We start from the raw sequence: 11833 nt of genomic DNA, 5'->3' as shown, positions 1-11833 counted from the left end.
GTGGCTGAAAAAAGCCACTACTTTAAACTGCTGTAAAAATGTATCAGATAAATATTTTTTTCAAATTTTTGCATAAATCTATTAACCGACCTCAGTCCTGATCAAAACTACTAAATTTCTTTAAAAAATTCAGGATTTTAACTCTTTAATTGCCAAATTCATAAATGATGTCACTGATTTGGGGGGGAAAAAACACAAAATGACTTATTTTCAATATAAAATATGATTGTGGACTGGATTTTTTTTTACCTTTTATCACAGTCTTGGACATGTCAAAGATTAGAAACAACATTGGTTTTGATGCATTGTTAGTTTTTGTGTAGCATCAGATTTTAACTTTTTCTCCCTCATTTACTGTTCGTGGCTGTTTTTGCCCCATTGACTTCCATTATAACCACATTTTTTGATTGCAAAGCCATGACACCATAAAATCATGCATTTTTGATTGTTGATGGTTTTCCCTGTTGGGAAGAGGTAAAATGTGTAATTTTTACTGTTGATAACCAGGTGGAACCATTTAACCCTTTAGACAGGCCTGTGCAAAAAAAAGCTTAGTTTCTGGCTTTTACATGCAGTTATATGGAGTATAATAGCATATTACAGTGTGTAAATGTGTGTGTGGGTGTGCGTGAGTGTGTGAGAGAGTGTGAGAACTCACCTTGATGCGTCTGAGAAAATAAAAATATACACTTCAGCTCTCAAAACTACATGGAGTAAACAAAAACAAAGTAAGTGTATTTATGCATCTGCTGCCTTTTGATGGTGAGAAATGCAGACTAAACAAAAACAAAGCAAGTGGATATAAACGCTTGTCATTTGATGGTGAGAAGAGCAGCAAGCAACATGAGAGAGGGCTTGACTTGTAGTGAAGTTTTAGAGATGATTATGCAGTCTGACCCCTCCAGCGAGCTGCAGGAGGTATTGTCTTCTCACTCTGACCGCAGACTCAGGACAGTCAGATCCTGGTTTGGATGTGGCACCCTCATCATCATCTCAAGCTTCCACTGAAGGCGAGGAGGATTCAGATGATCCTGGATCTGGATGGACTGGGAGAATCTTGAGAGGGACATGGTGGTTCTGAAAATCGCACGACCACTGCGATCATCCCACAGGCAACGTGTGGACTCCCCTCTGGATCTGTAGACGCTGGCCAAAATCAGTAGCCCCATGCACAGAGATCTGTGGAGTCCACAGATCCAGGATCCTCTGAATCCTCCTCGCCTTCAGTGGAGCTCTAGCTTCCACTGAAAGCAGGAGGATTCTGTGGATCCTGGATCTGGGTGGATTGGGAGCAATGGTGAAGTATGGTTTTCCACCAATGCGGAGACAATTCCCTTTCTTCAGCCTGCAAGAGGCGTGAGTCGAGGGCCGACACGCTATGCTATCGCAATGGTTCAGAACATGGATTCTGTGTTCAATCTGTTTTTTACGGAGGAGACGACTGACCTCATTGTCAGCATGACCAACCTCCATGGGCACCGCACAATGAGAAACTGGACTGGGGTGGACTCCACAGATCTCTGTGCATGGGGCTACTGATTTTGGCCAGCGTCTACAGATCCAGAGGGGAGTCCACACGTTGCCTGTGGGATGATCGCAGTGGTCGTGCGATTTTCAGAACCACCATGTCCCTCTCAAGATTCTCCCAGTCCATCCAGATCCAGGATCATCTGAATCCTCCTCGCCTTCAGTGGAAGCTTGAGATGATGATGAGGGTGCCACATCCAAACCAGGATCTGACTGTCCTGAGTCTGCGGTCAGAGTGAGAAGACAATACCTCCTGCAGCTCGCTGGAGGGGTCAGACTGCATAATCATCTCTAAAACTTCACTACAAGTCAAGCCCTCTCTCATGTTGCTTGCTGCTCTTCTCACCATCAAATGACAAGCGTTTATATCCACTTGCTTTGTTTTTGTTTAGTCTGCATTTCTCACCATCAAAAGGCAGCAGATGCATAAATACACTTACTTTGTTTTTGTTTACTCCATGTAGTTTTAAGAGCTGAAGTGTATATTTTTATTTTCTCAGACGCATCAAGGTGAGTTCTCACACTCTCTCACACACTCACGCACACCCACACACACATTTACACACTGTAATATGCTATTATACTCCATATAACTGCATGTAAAAGCCAGAAACTAAGCTTTTTTTGCACAGGCCTGTCTAAAGGGTTAAATGGTTCCACCTGGTTATCAACAGTAAAAATTACAAGTTTTACCTCTTCCCAACAGGGAAAACCACCAACAATCAAAAATGCATGATTTTATGGTGTCATGGCTTTGCAATCAAAAAATGTGGTTATAATGGAAGTCAATGGGGCAAAAACAGCCACGAACAGTAAATGAGGGAGAAAAAGTTAAAATCTGATGCTACACAAAAACTAACAATGCATCAAAACCAATGTTGTTTCTAATCTTTAAAATGTCCAAGACTGTGATAAAAGGTGAAAAAAAATCCAGTCCACAATCATATTTTATATTGAAAATAAGTCATTTTCTGTGTTTTTTTTCCCAAATCAGTGACATCATTTATGAATTTGGCAATTAAAGAGTTAAAATCCTGAATTTTTTTTAAACATTTAGTAGTTTTGATCAGGACTGAGGTCGGTTAATAGATTTATGCAAAAAAATTTGAAAAAAATATTTATCTGATACATTTTTACAGCAGTTTAAAGTAGTGGCTTTTTTCAGCCACGAACATAACGAAAGGGTAGTGAATTTGCCCAGAGTGTACTGTTGAGTTTTTGAAAAATTTCAAAGCATTTTCCCAAAATATGTGTCAAAATAAGATTTGTCACCAAAAATCATTCCATTTGCTGAAACAAAGAAAAAGTTACGGCCAAATTAAGACTAAAAAATACCCCTTAGTGGCTGAAAAAAGCCACAACAGCACATAAGGGTTAAAGTAGTTGAAAAAGAAAGAAATGAAATTCCTAGAAATAGAGAACATGTTCAACCCTGAGGGATGTTTTTTGGGGAAAAAAATGTATACTGTAGCTTCACCCTCTGGCTTTTGATTCTAGTAAACCTGTATGGAGCAAGGTCCCTGCAGGCAGATCTATAAATATCTTCAGAGAGACAGACAGAAAGTGTGTGAGTCACAGGGATTTTCTCTTTAAAGGCTGCCTGCTCTCTCTCTCTCTTTCTCTCTCTCTCTCTCTCTCTCTCTCTCTCTCTCTCTCTCTCTCTCTCTCTCTCTCTCTCAGCATGTGTGCTCAAGTATTTGAAAAATCGTAATGATATTTGAGCTTTGACATTTGTTTTTGTTAGGCTAAGGGTGTCCGCTTTTCATGAGGAAATAATACTGACGCTTTTGATGCTTTTTAAAGCTTACATTATTGTAGCCGACATATTTTTTCCATATGGAAATGTTTGACCATCCTAAACGCACTGCTGTCGAGTTTAGCACCAATCAGCTGACAGAAATATCGCTGGGTTTCTGCAGGCATCTCAGGCAAGAAGTGTTAAATCAGAGATAATTGATTTGGACGTCAAAGCCATGGCCAATGGAAAAACAATCTCAATTTGTAAATCCGAAAGCATGTACCGACTAATCCCTCAAGTCAGCTGAAGGGCTTCAGTCAAGAGTCTCCACCTACTGGATGCGGTGAATGTGTTGCATGTGTGTTGAGATGGAAAATCTTGTATATGAACATTGCAGAAACTTTGTCAAACTTTGAAACTTTGGCACTATGAGATATCCATTAACAACCCGAGCACTTTCTTTCCATATCCTCGCTTTCCACTTCTGTGCTCAGGCACTACCTAACCACAGGTAATTTCGCACAAACCGAGCGTGCCGTGTGATACGCCCGTGCCCTTCCACTAGAGACTGTAAACTCTAGTTAGCGTGTGAATGTTTGAGCAGGAAACAGGTTGATTTAGGGAAAAGGGGAAAAGGCCACAGGAGGCGACTCTGGGCGTGTGATGGTCAGGGAAGATTACAGGAATCCTGGCACTGAAGCTTTTCCTCCCCGTTCCACCCAGTCTTGACTTTAGAGCCGGCCGGCGCTGACCTCTCCGATCAATTACACCAGCTCCCTTTCCTGCCTTCTCACATGCACACGGATTCAGCGCAATTTCAGCACGCCTGCTTCCTCTCTGAGCGCTGAGAAAAGTGAGCGGCTTTAAAAATAGGTCACGTTTCGTTGAACTTTAAGTTGTTAATTGAGTAGTGATAAAAGGCATAGCTTTTTTTCTTTTCGTTTTTCTTTTTCTAAAAAAAAAAAAAATGTTTTTAGAGTATTCCCTCAAGCATTTTTTTCTCCAAGTGACGGATGGAAAAAACTGGCGTTTTAGTTTATTGGCGATATACTGTTTTTGTTTTAATTTTCTGCAACTGAAAATGTGAGCAGCTACCATGATAGTTTGTTGTGGGTGGTTACCAGGGCAATGAAATGCAGTATCTAAGGTGTTACTATGTGGTTGCTATAATGTTAGGATATTTAGTTTAGTTGCCATGGTTTTCTGGGTGGCTTCCAGGGCATTGTTATTTGGTTTCTAGGTTGTTTCTATCCTGTTCATATATTCTGGGTGGTTGCTAGGGCATCACTATGGTGTTTGGTTACTATGCTGTTGTGGTGTTTTTTGTTTCTAGGGTTTTCTGTGTGGTTGCCAGGAGAAGACTATGTGGTTTTGTTGTTCTATGTTCTGAGTGGTTGCTAGGGCGTCACTAGGGTGTTTGGCTGCTTGCCTTGGTGTTTCCAGATGGTCGTTATTCTGTAACGAGGTTTTGTTTGGTTGCTGGGTGGTTGCTAGGGCATCACTATGGTGTTTGGTTACTATGCTGTTGTGGTGTTTTTTGTTTCTAGGGTTTTCTGTGTGGTTGCCAGGAGAAGACTATGTGGTTTTGTTGTTCTATGTTCTGAGTGGTTGCTAGGGCGTCACTAGGGTGTTTGGCTGCTTGCCTTGGTGTTTCCAGATGGTCGTTATTCTGTAACGAGGTTTTGTTTGGTTGCTGGGTGGTTGCTAGGGCATCACTATGGTGTTTGGTTACTATGTTGTTGTGGTGTTTTTTGTTTCTAGGGTTTTCTGGGTGGTTGCCAGGAGAAGACTATGTGGTTTTGTTGTTCTATGTTCTGAGTGGTTGCTAGGGCGTCACTAGGGTGTTTGGCTGCTTGCCTTGGTGTTTCCAGATGGTCGTTATGCTGTAACGAGGTTTTGTTTGGTTGCTGGGTGGTTGCTAGGGCATCACTATGGTGTTTGGTTACTATGCTGTTGCTGTGTTTTTTGTTTCTTGGGTTTTCTGGGTGGTTGCCAGGAGAAGACTATGTGGTTTTGTTGTTCTATGTTATGAGTGGTTGCTAGGGCGTCACTAGGGTGTTTGGCTGCTTGCCTTGGTGTTTCCAGATGGTTGTTATGCTGTAAGGAGGTTTTGTTTGGTTGCTAGGCTTTTCTGGGTTGTTACCAGCACAGTGATTGTTTCTATGTTGAGTCTATGCTGTTTCCATATTTTGGGTGGTTGCTAGGACATCACTATGGTGTTTGGCTGCTTGCCAGTGTGTTGCTAGGGTGTTTCCAGATGGTCGTTATGCTGTAAGGAGGTTTTCTTTGGTTGCTTGGGGTTTACTGGGTGGTTTCAAGGGCATTGTTATGTGTTTTCTAGGTTGTTTCTATCCTGTTTCTATATTCTGGGTGGTTGCGAGGGCATCACTATGGTGTTTGGTTACTATGCTGTTGTGGTGTTTTTTTGTTTCTAGGGTTTTCTGGGTGGTTGCCAGGAGAAGACTATTTGGTTTTGTTGTTCTATGTTCTGAGTGGTTGCTAGGGCGTCACTAGGGTGTTTGGCTGCTTGCCTTGGTGTTTCTAGATGGTTAGTATGCTGTAAGGAGGTTTTGTTTGGTTGCTAGGCTTTTCTATGTTGTAACCAGCGCAGTGATTGATTTCTATGTTGTGTCTATGTTGAGTCTATGCTGTTTCCACATTTTGGGTGGTTGCTAGGACTTCACTAGGGTGTTTGGCTGCTTGCCAGGGTGTTGCTAGGGTGTTTCCAGATAGTCGTTATGCTGTAAGGAGATTTTGTTTGGTTGCTGGGTGATTGCTAAGGCATCACTATGGTGTTTGGTTACTATGCTGTTGGGGTGTTTTTTTTATTTATTTATTTCTTTCCCTAGTGTTTTCTGGGTTGTTGCCAGGAGATGACTATGTGGTTTTGTTGTTCTATGTTCTGGGTGGTTGCTAGGGCATCACTAGGGTGTTTGGCTGCTTGCCTTGGTGTTTCTAGATGGTTAATATGCTGTAAGGCGGTTTTGTTTGGTTGCTAGGCAGTTATTGATTCTATGTTGTGTCTATGTTGAGTTTATGCTGTTTCCATATTTTGGGTGGTTGCTAGGGTGTTTGGCTGCTTGCCATGGTGTTGCTAGGGTGTTTCCAGATGGTCGTTATGCTGTAAGGAGGTTTTGTTTGGTTTCTTGGGTTTTCTGGGTGGTTTCAAGGGCATTGATATGTGGTTTCTAGTTTGTTTCTAATCTATTCTGGGTGGTTGCTAGGGCATCACTAGGTGTTGCTAGGGTGTTTCTAGATGGTTGCTATGTGCTGTTGAGATGGATTTTGTTGTTGTTGTTGTTTGTTTGTTTGTGTTTTGCTGTGGTGTTGGTGTTTTTGGGATGTTTTGGCTAGTTAGGTTGTTCCTTACTGACCCAAATCAAAATAAGTCTGCATTCGGTTTGCAGTGGATTCTTCTTTAAGGATATACTACTATGCACCTACAACTTTTATTTTTATTTAAAATTATTTTCATACATGCATCACACAAATTGGTAAAAAAATGAAAAAGAATACTCTACATATAGCTCTGATCCCTTCTTAAATGTCAGTCAGTGGGATTATTTTTCACAAGCACAACTAAAAATACACCATATCTTAATATAGAAAACAGTCCATAATCATCTTTCCAAAGCTGAAGAGGGGATGTGCATGTGATAAATTAATTAATGATAATGCTAAAACTGCTCAAAATGTCTCGCACTTAACATCTCTGTCCCAGAACGCAATATGATGGCTCACAGAGGCTGCAAACTGCAGTTTGATATAATCTTTCAAGGCAAATTAAATTACATCATCTTAACAGTCCTTGCATGGCTTTTAGACGTCCCATTTCTGTGCCATCAAATAGCCTTTTTCCCGAGAGGGGGGTGAATTATCCTTGTGAGGAAAACTTGAGTAGGGTAAATGGAGGTGCTAAATTGACTGTTGCATCAGATGGCAGGGTGAACTCTACCAGATGTTCCAATGCATTTATCCACCAATTAAGCAGTGAGAGTTTCCTGGAAAATTGCCTACTTGGGGTTCTTCAATTATCCTCAGATTCAGCTCACACAGGGAGAACGGCATGCCAGGAATGTCAAAATAAACAAGGATGATCTGTTTCCTGTTTCACCAGGACAAATATTTGGACTAATATGGTTCAGTGAGTTTAAAATAACATTTTTTGGATCAATCCATGATTACTGAAATATCTCATTAGAAAGAGAATTTGGCCCTTAATCGAGAGAGCTGATGAATAAATAAACACAAAGTCTCGCATGAACATGCTGATGAAAATGCAATGGATATAATATTTTTGAAAGGGTTTCAACTGGTACACAAACTGATGGAAATGCTTGCGAATCGCAATGCAATAGTCGGTATAAAACGGAAGTTGCGATAGCCTGTGACGGAAAATGTAGGGAGATACTTGATTTGTTTTTTTTCCATTGGGAATTATGGGATTGTTTGCTATTGCTGTGATATCATGTGAGAGTTTTCAGCTTGACTTGAATGTAATCTGTCTTCAACAGTTTTCTTAGGTGGAGCAGGGAAGAGGAGAGGCGACGATTTTATTCAAATACAAATGAGGATAATCCAAACGGGTGAAACTTAAACACAAGGAAATACAAATACAGGGAAACAAACACAGAGGGGATTGTGACAGATTCCTATCACGGTATAATTGATTCACACTCCGGAACACATGGTGGCGGTAGTGGAGCAATAAGATAGATGGCAACCATCGTTAAAAGAAGAAGAATAATAATTTTGGAGGGAAATCGACTGTTCAAAGTATCATGTGAGTATCAACAGATTTTAGTTATGTTTTGTGCTGATAGATTGGGTTTGTGTCATGTTAAAGTCCCAATGAAATCAAAAAAGTCTGTTTTTTTGGGGGGGGGGGGATTTCTATGGAATCACTCCTTTATTGTGGTGTAAATTATATTTCTTTTCATGTGCCCTCATCTTAATCAAAACAACTCCCCCCTCCCTCCCTCTCTGATGATGTTTAATGGCATGAGGGCGGGGCAACCTATCACTCACATGGGATGCACCAATAGCAAACCACAACCATCCAATCAAATCCACATGAACAAAATCAAGCCCTGCCCTACATTTGTTCCAGAATATTTTACTTAAACATCACAGAAAGGAAAAGACATCTCAACTTCCATTCCACACCGACTTTAAAACATTAAATCCTCTAGTTTGATATGTCTTAAAGGGGTCATGGACTGGCTTTTTAGATTTTTTTTATATTGTTTTATATTGTCAACTTTATCATTTTGATGTTTCTGAATGTAAAAACCAAGCGAACGTCATAAGTAATAGGCTATTTTGTACCCTAGTTTTGAGCCTAGCTGAAAAACACTCGGTTTTTATGGGCGTCTCGCACTGAAGACTTGGAATTAAACACCCACTGCTGTGAGTGGATAACAGTTTTGCATATTATAATGAGTTTCAACTCACCCGTCGATGTACGTGGGGGAAATTGTTTTGAAAATGTCCAATGTTGTAAAATGGCAACTGGACTAATTCGCCAAATACATGTTCGACACAGAGTCACAATTCATGTCAGATCATATATAGACGCCACGGCACTGTTCTTTACTCTTAATCGGTCTGCAAATCCAGTCTTGTTTCAAAACTATCCTCAGTGAAAGGAAGCGAACAGACGGAGAATGTTTCACCCTCATCAGCAGGAACGTCATTAACGTTCCTATTAGAATCCAGAGGAGCGACTTCGACAACCAGGCACTGCAATATTTTGTAAATGGCATGTTTATTGTTCAGTAGCTGATCTGGTTTGTCATCACAAGGTAGGCATCTATGTTATTTAGCTATGCGTGTAATGCGAGAATCGTTGGGCGGGGCTAAACCGGCCGTGTTGAAGTAGGCGTTGATCTTTTTCTGCGGGGGTGCTGTTTTGTCCTCTTTGTCGTCATAGTTCCCCACTTTGAAAAACGAGTCGTTTGCAGAGGCTGGTGTCAATAAAAGCTTTTATTGGACTAACAAGGAAGTTTTCAGTTCTGAAACTTACAGGATATTCTTACAATATGATGAGCTCTTAGATGTCAAAAGCTCAAGGAAAATTAGATTTCTCAGTTCATCACCCCTTTAAATCTGATAATGAATTATTTTCATGTAAGCAAACCATCAGCCCCGCAATGATTCATTCCCATTCAGTTCATTTTCTCAGAATTGTGTAAATAATTATATAGTTATATTTACTAAAGTTTAAGTGCCTGATCTTGACCTGAACATATTTCTGAAAGTCTGTTTAACACAGAAATAAACACAAGGATACTTATTTTTCTACTGGTTACAGAGTTCAGTTGGCTTACCTGAATTGTAAGCGCGCTGCTATATATAGCTCACGCTCATTTTAGATGTTTTCCACTGAGCTCACGAGACCAGAGCCGATAAACACTGAAAAACCGAGCTAGACATGATCCGCCACACCTGGATTCCCAACTATATAATGTTGTTGTTTCCGGTTGCCATGGAAACACATCCATGGTCAATTCAGCCCTCATTTGGACCCTTTCATTCTTCAACAGGTGCACACACTCCCATTTAATGTCCCTCATTTGGAAAGCACAGTTCTGTTCCTTTGTATGTAAGTGGAGGCTGTTATCTCTGTGCCTGTTCAAAAACCGTCAGACCTTCACTAAGGTCAAAACTATATATATACAAGTAAAAACATCTTTCAATGTGAGAAAAACAATACACATGAATATCATACATAACGGTCTAGCATCTAAGCAAGCTTTATGTGCACCTATAACTCAGTTAAATGCTGTTTATATTCATTTCTTGTTGCTGACAATAATCTAATTCTCAATGAATGACTTAAGCACCTCTTGCTCTTCACACTGTCACCTGATTAGATCACTGGCTCAAATGCTTTTTTTTAACAAGATGCAAAGCTTTCATGACTTGAATAGACACTTCAATCATGCGAGCAGTTGATTAGCATCAATAGCTTTTTGCTACACTTTTAAAATGATGCAATATATGCACACGCCGTTTATTTTGAAGAACGCATCATGTATAACCAAACAAAAATGACATGAATTATGACTCAGATGAATTCTCTGTCTTCACTGAAAGCCACTAATATTCACAGACGTGACAGGCTGACTTGATGAAAGCCAATCGTCAGCACTTTGTGACGGTTACCATGAGCACACAACACTCTTTCATGGCAAAGTCTCAATGCACTCTTGAAAATAAAGGTTCCAAACGAGGCTTTTGCTGCGATGCCATGGGAGAAGCCATTTTAAGTTCCCTAAAGGATCTTTCAGTGAACCGAACATCATTTTTAAAATTTAAAGAACTTTTTTCTACTAATATGAACCTTATGTGCATTGCAAAGGAATCATTAATGCCACTAAAGAACCTTTACTTTTTAGAGTGTGTGGTTGAAACACATTCAGAGCCATCCAGATACTGATAAACATGATAATGATTTCACTTTCCTGATCTGAACGACATAGTGTTAAAGGTCTTATTTGTGAAATCCACAATATTTGATTCTGATTATTAGATCGCAGCATGATTGACAAATGACTGCTGAACAGTATTGACCATTGACAGTCAATAGTGATTGATTCTTCTCACACAATAAAACTCTAATCAATATCTTATCTGGCTTGTCTTGATTAAAAGACCCCAGTGAAGGAATAAAAACCAACATGTGGGCTATTTGAAAAACATTTGTTTTATACCTAACTGTAGGTTACTAAAAAAATACATTTACATATTTACTTAATATAAGTATACATTGTACTTTGATACTATATTGATATAGAAACGAAAATCTTTGTACGTATACTTTAGTTATCTGGAAATAGTGTTGAGGTAAGTTTAAGTACATTTGACTGTGCTAAAGTGGAACTATTGGAAGTATACTTGAGGTAAACTTTAAACCTCTTGAATTTACTAATATTTTTACTAATATTAGTATGTTTGATAAGTCATTGAGCCCATGTTAATGGGTTTATACTTAATATGAAATAAATGTAGGCTATTTTTTTGGTATAGTTCTCTTTTTTTTTACTATAGGGATGAGTTAAGCATTAAATGATAACACTAAAATTGTTTTTGTAATTGGTAAATATGTAACCATATTTTAAAAATCAAGGATCTTTCTTTTAAAGGATTTTTAAAATGGGAAATAAGTGGGGTAATTTAAAAAGTTTGAAATGATTAATCAAAACGATCTGAATACGACGATGCATTATTTAATACATGTATGATTAGGCTATTTCATAATGTGACAATATTTTTTTAACAGCACATGAGGTAAAATTCTTTCTAGTATGCTTTGGCTGAAAGTATGTTTAGTTTAGTACAGGCTCGTTTTGAGGGTTGTTTTGGACGTAAGACTAAAAAATGAATTTGATTTAATATATGAAAAAAATACACATTTCTTCTGACTGATTTCGCTAATTTTATTCGATGATATACTTCATCTCCCAGAATTCCCCGAGCAAAACCTCTTAACCACTCCTGTCCCACAGCAATGGAAGCGCGTAATTCGAAATAGCATCTTTTCAGCCAATACATCGACGCCGTTTA

Source organism: Pimephales promelas, chromosome 3, assembly GCF_988280905.1.
Source record: "Pimephales promelas chromosome 3, fPimPro1.hap1.1, whole genome shotgun sequence".
In the NCBI taxonomy this organism is placed as follows: domain Eukaryota; kingdom Metazoa; phylum Chordata; class Actinopteri; order Cypriniformes; family Leuciscidae; genus Pimephales; species Pimephales promelas.
Note: the sequence above shows the minus strand (reverse complement) of the source record.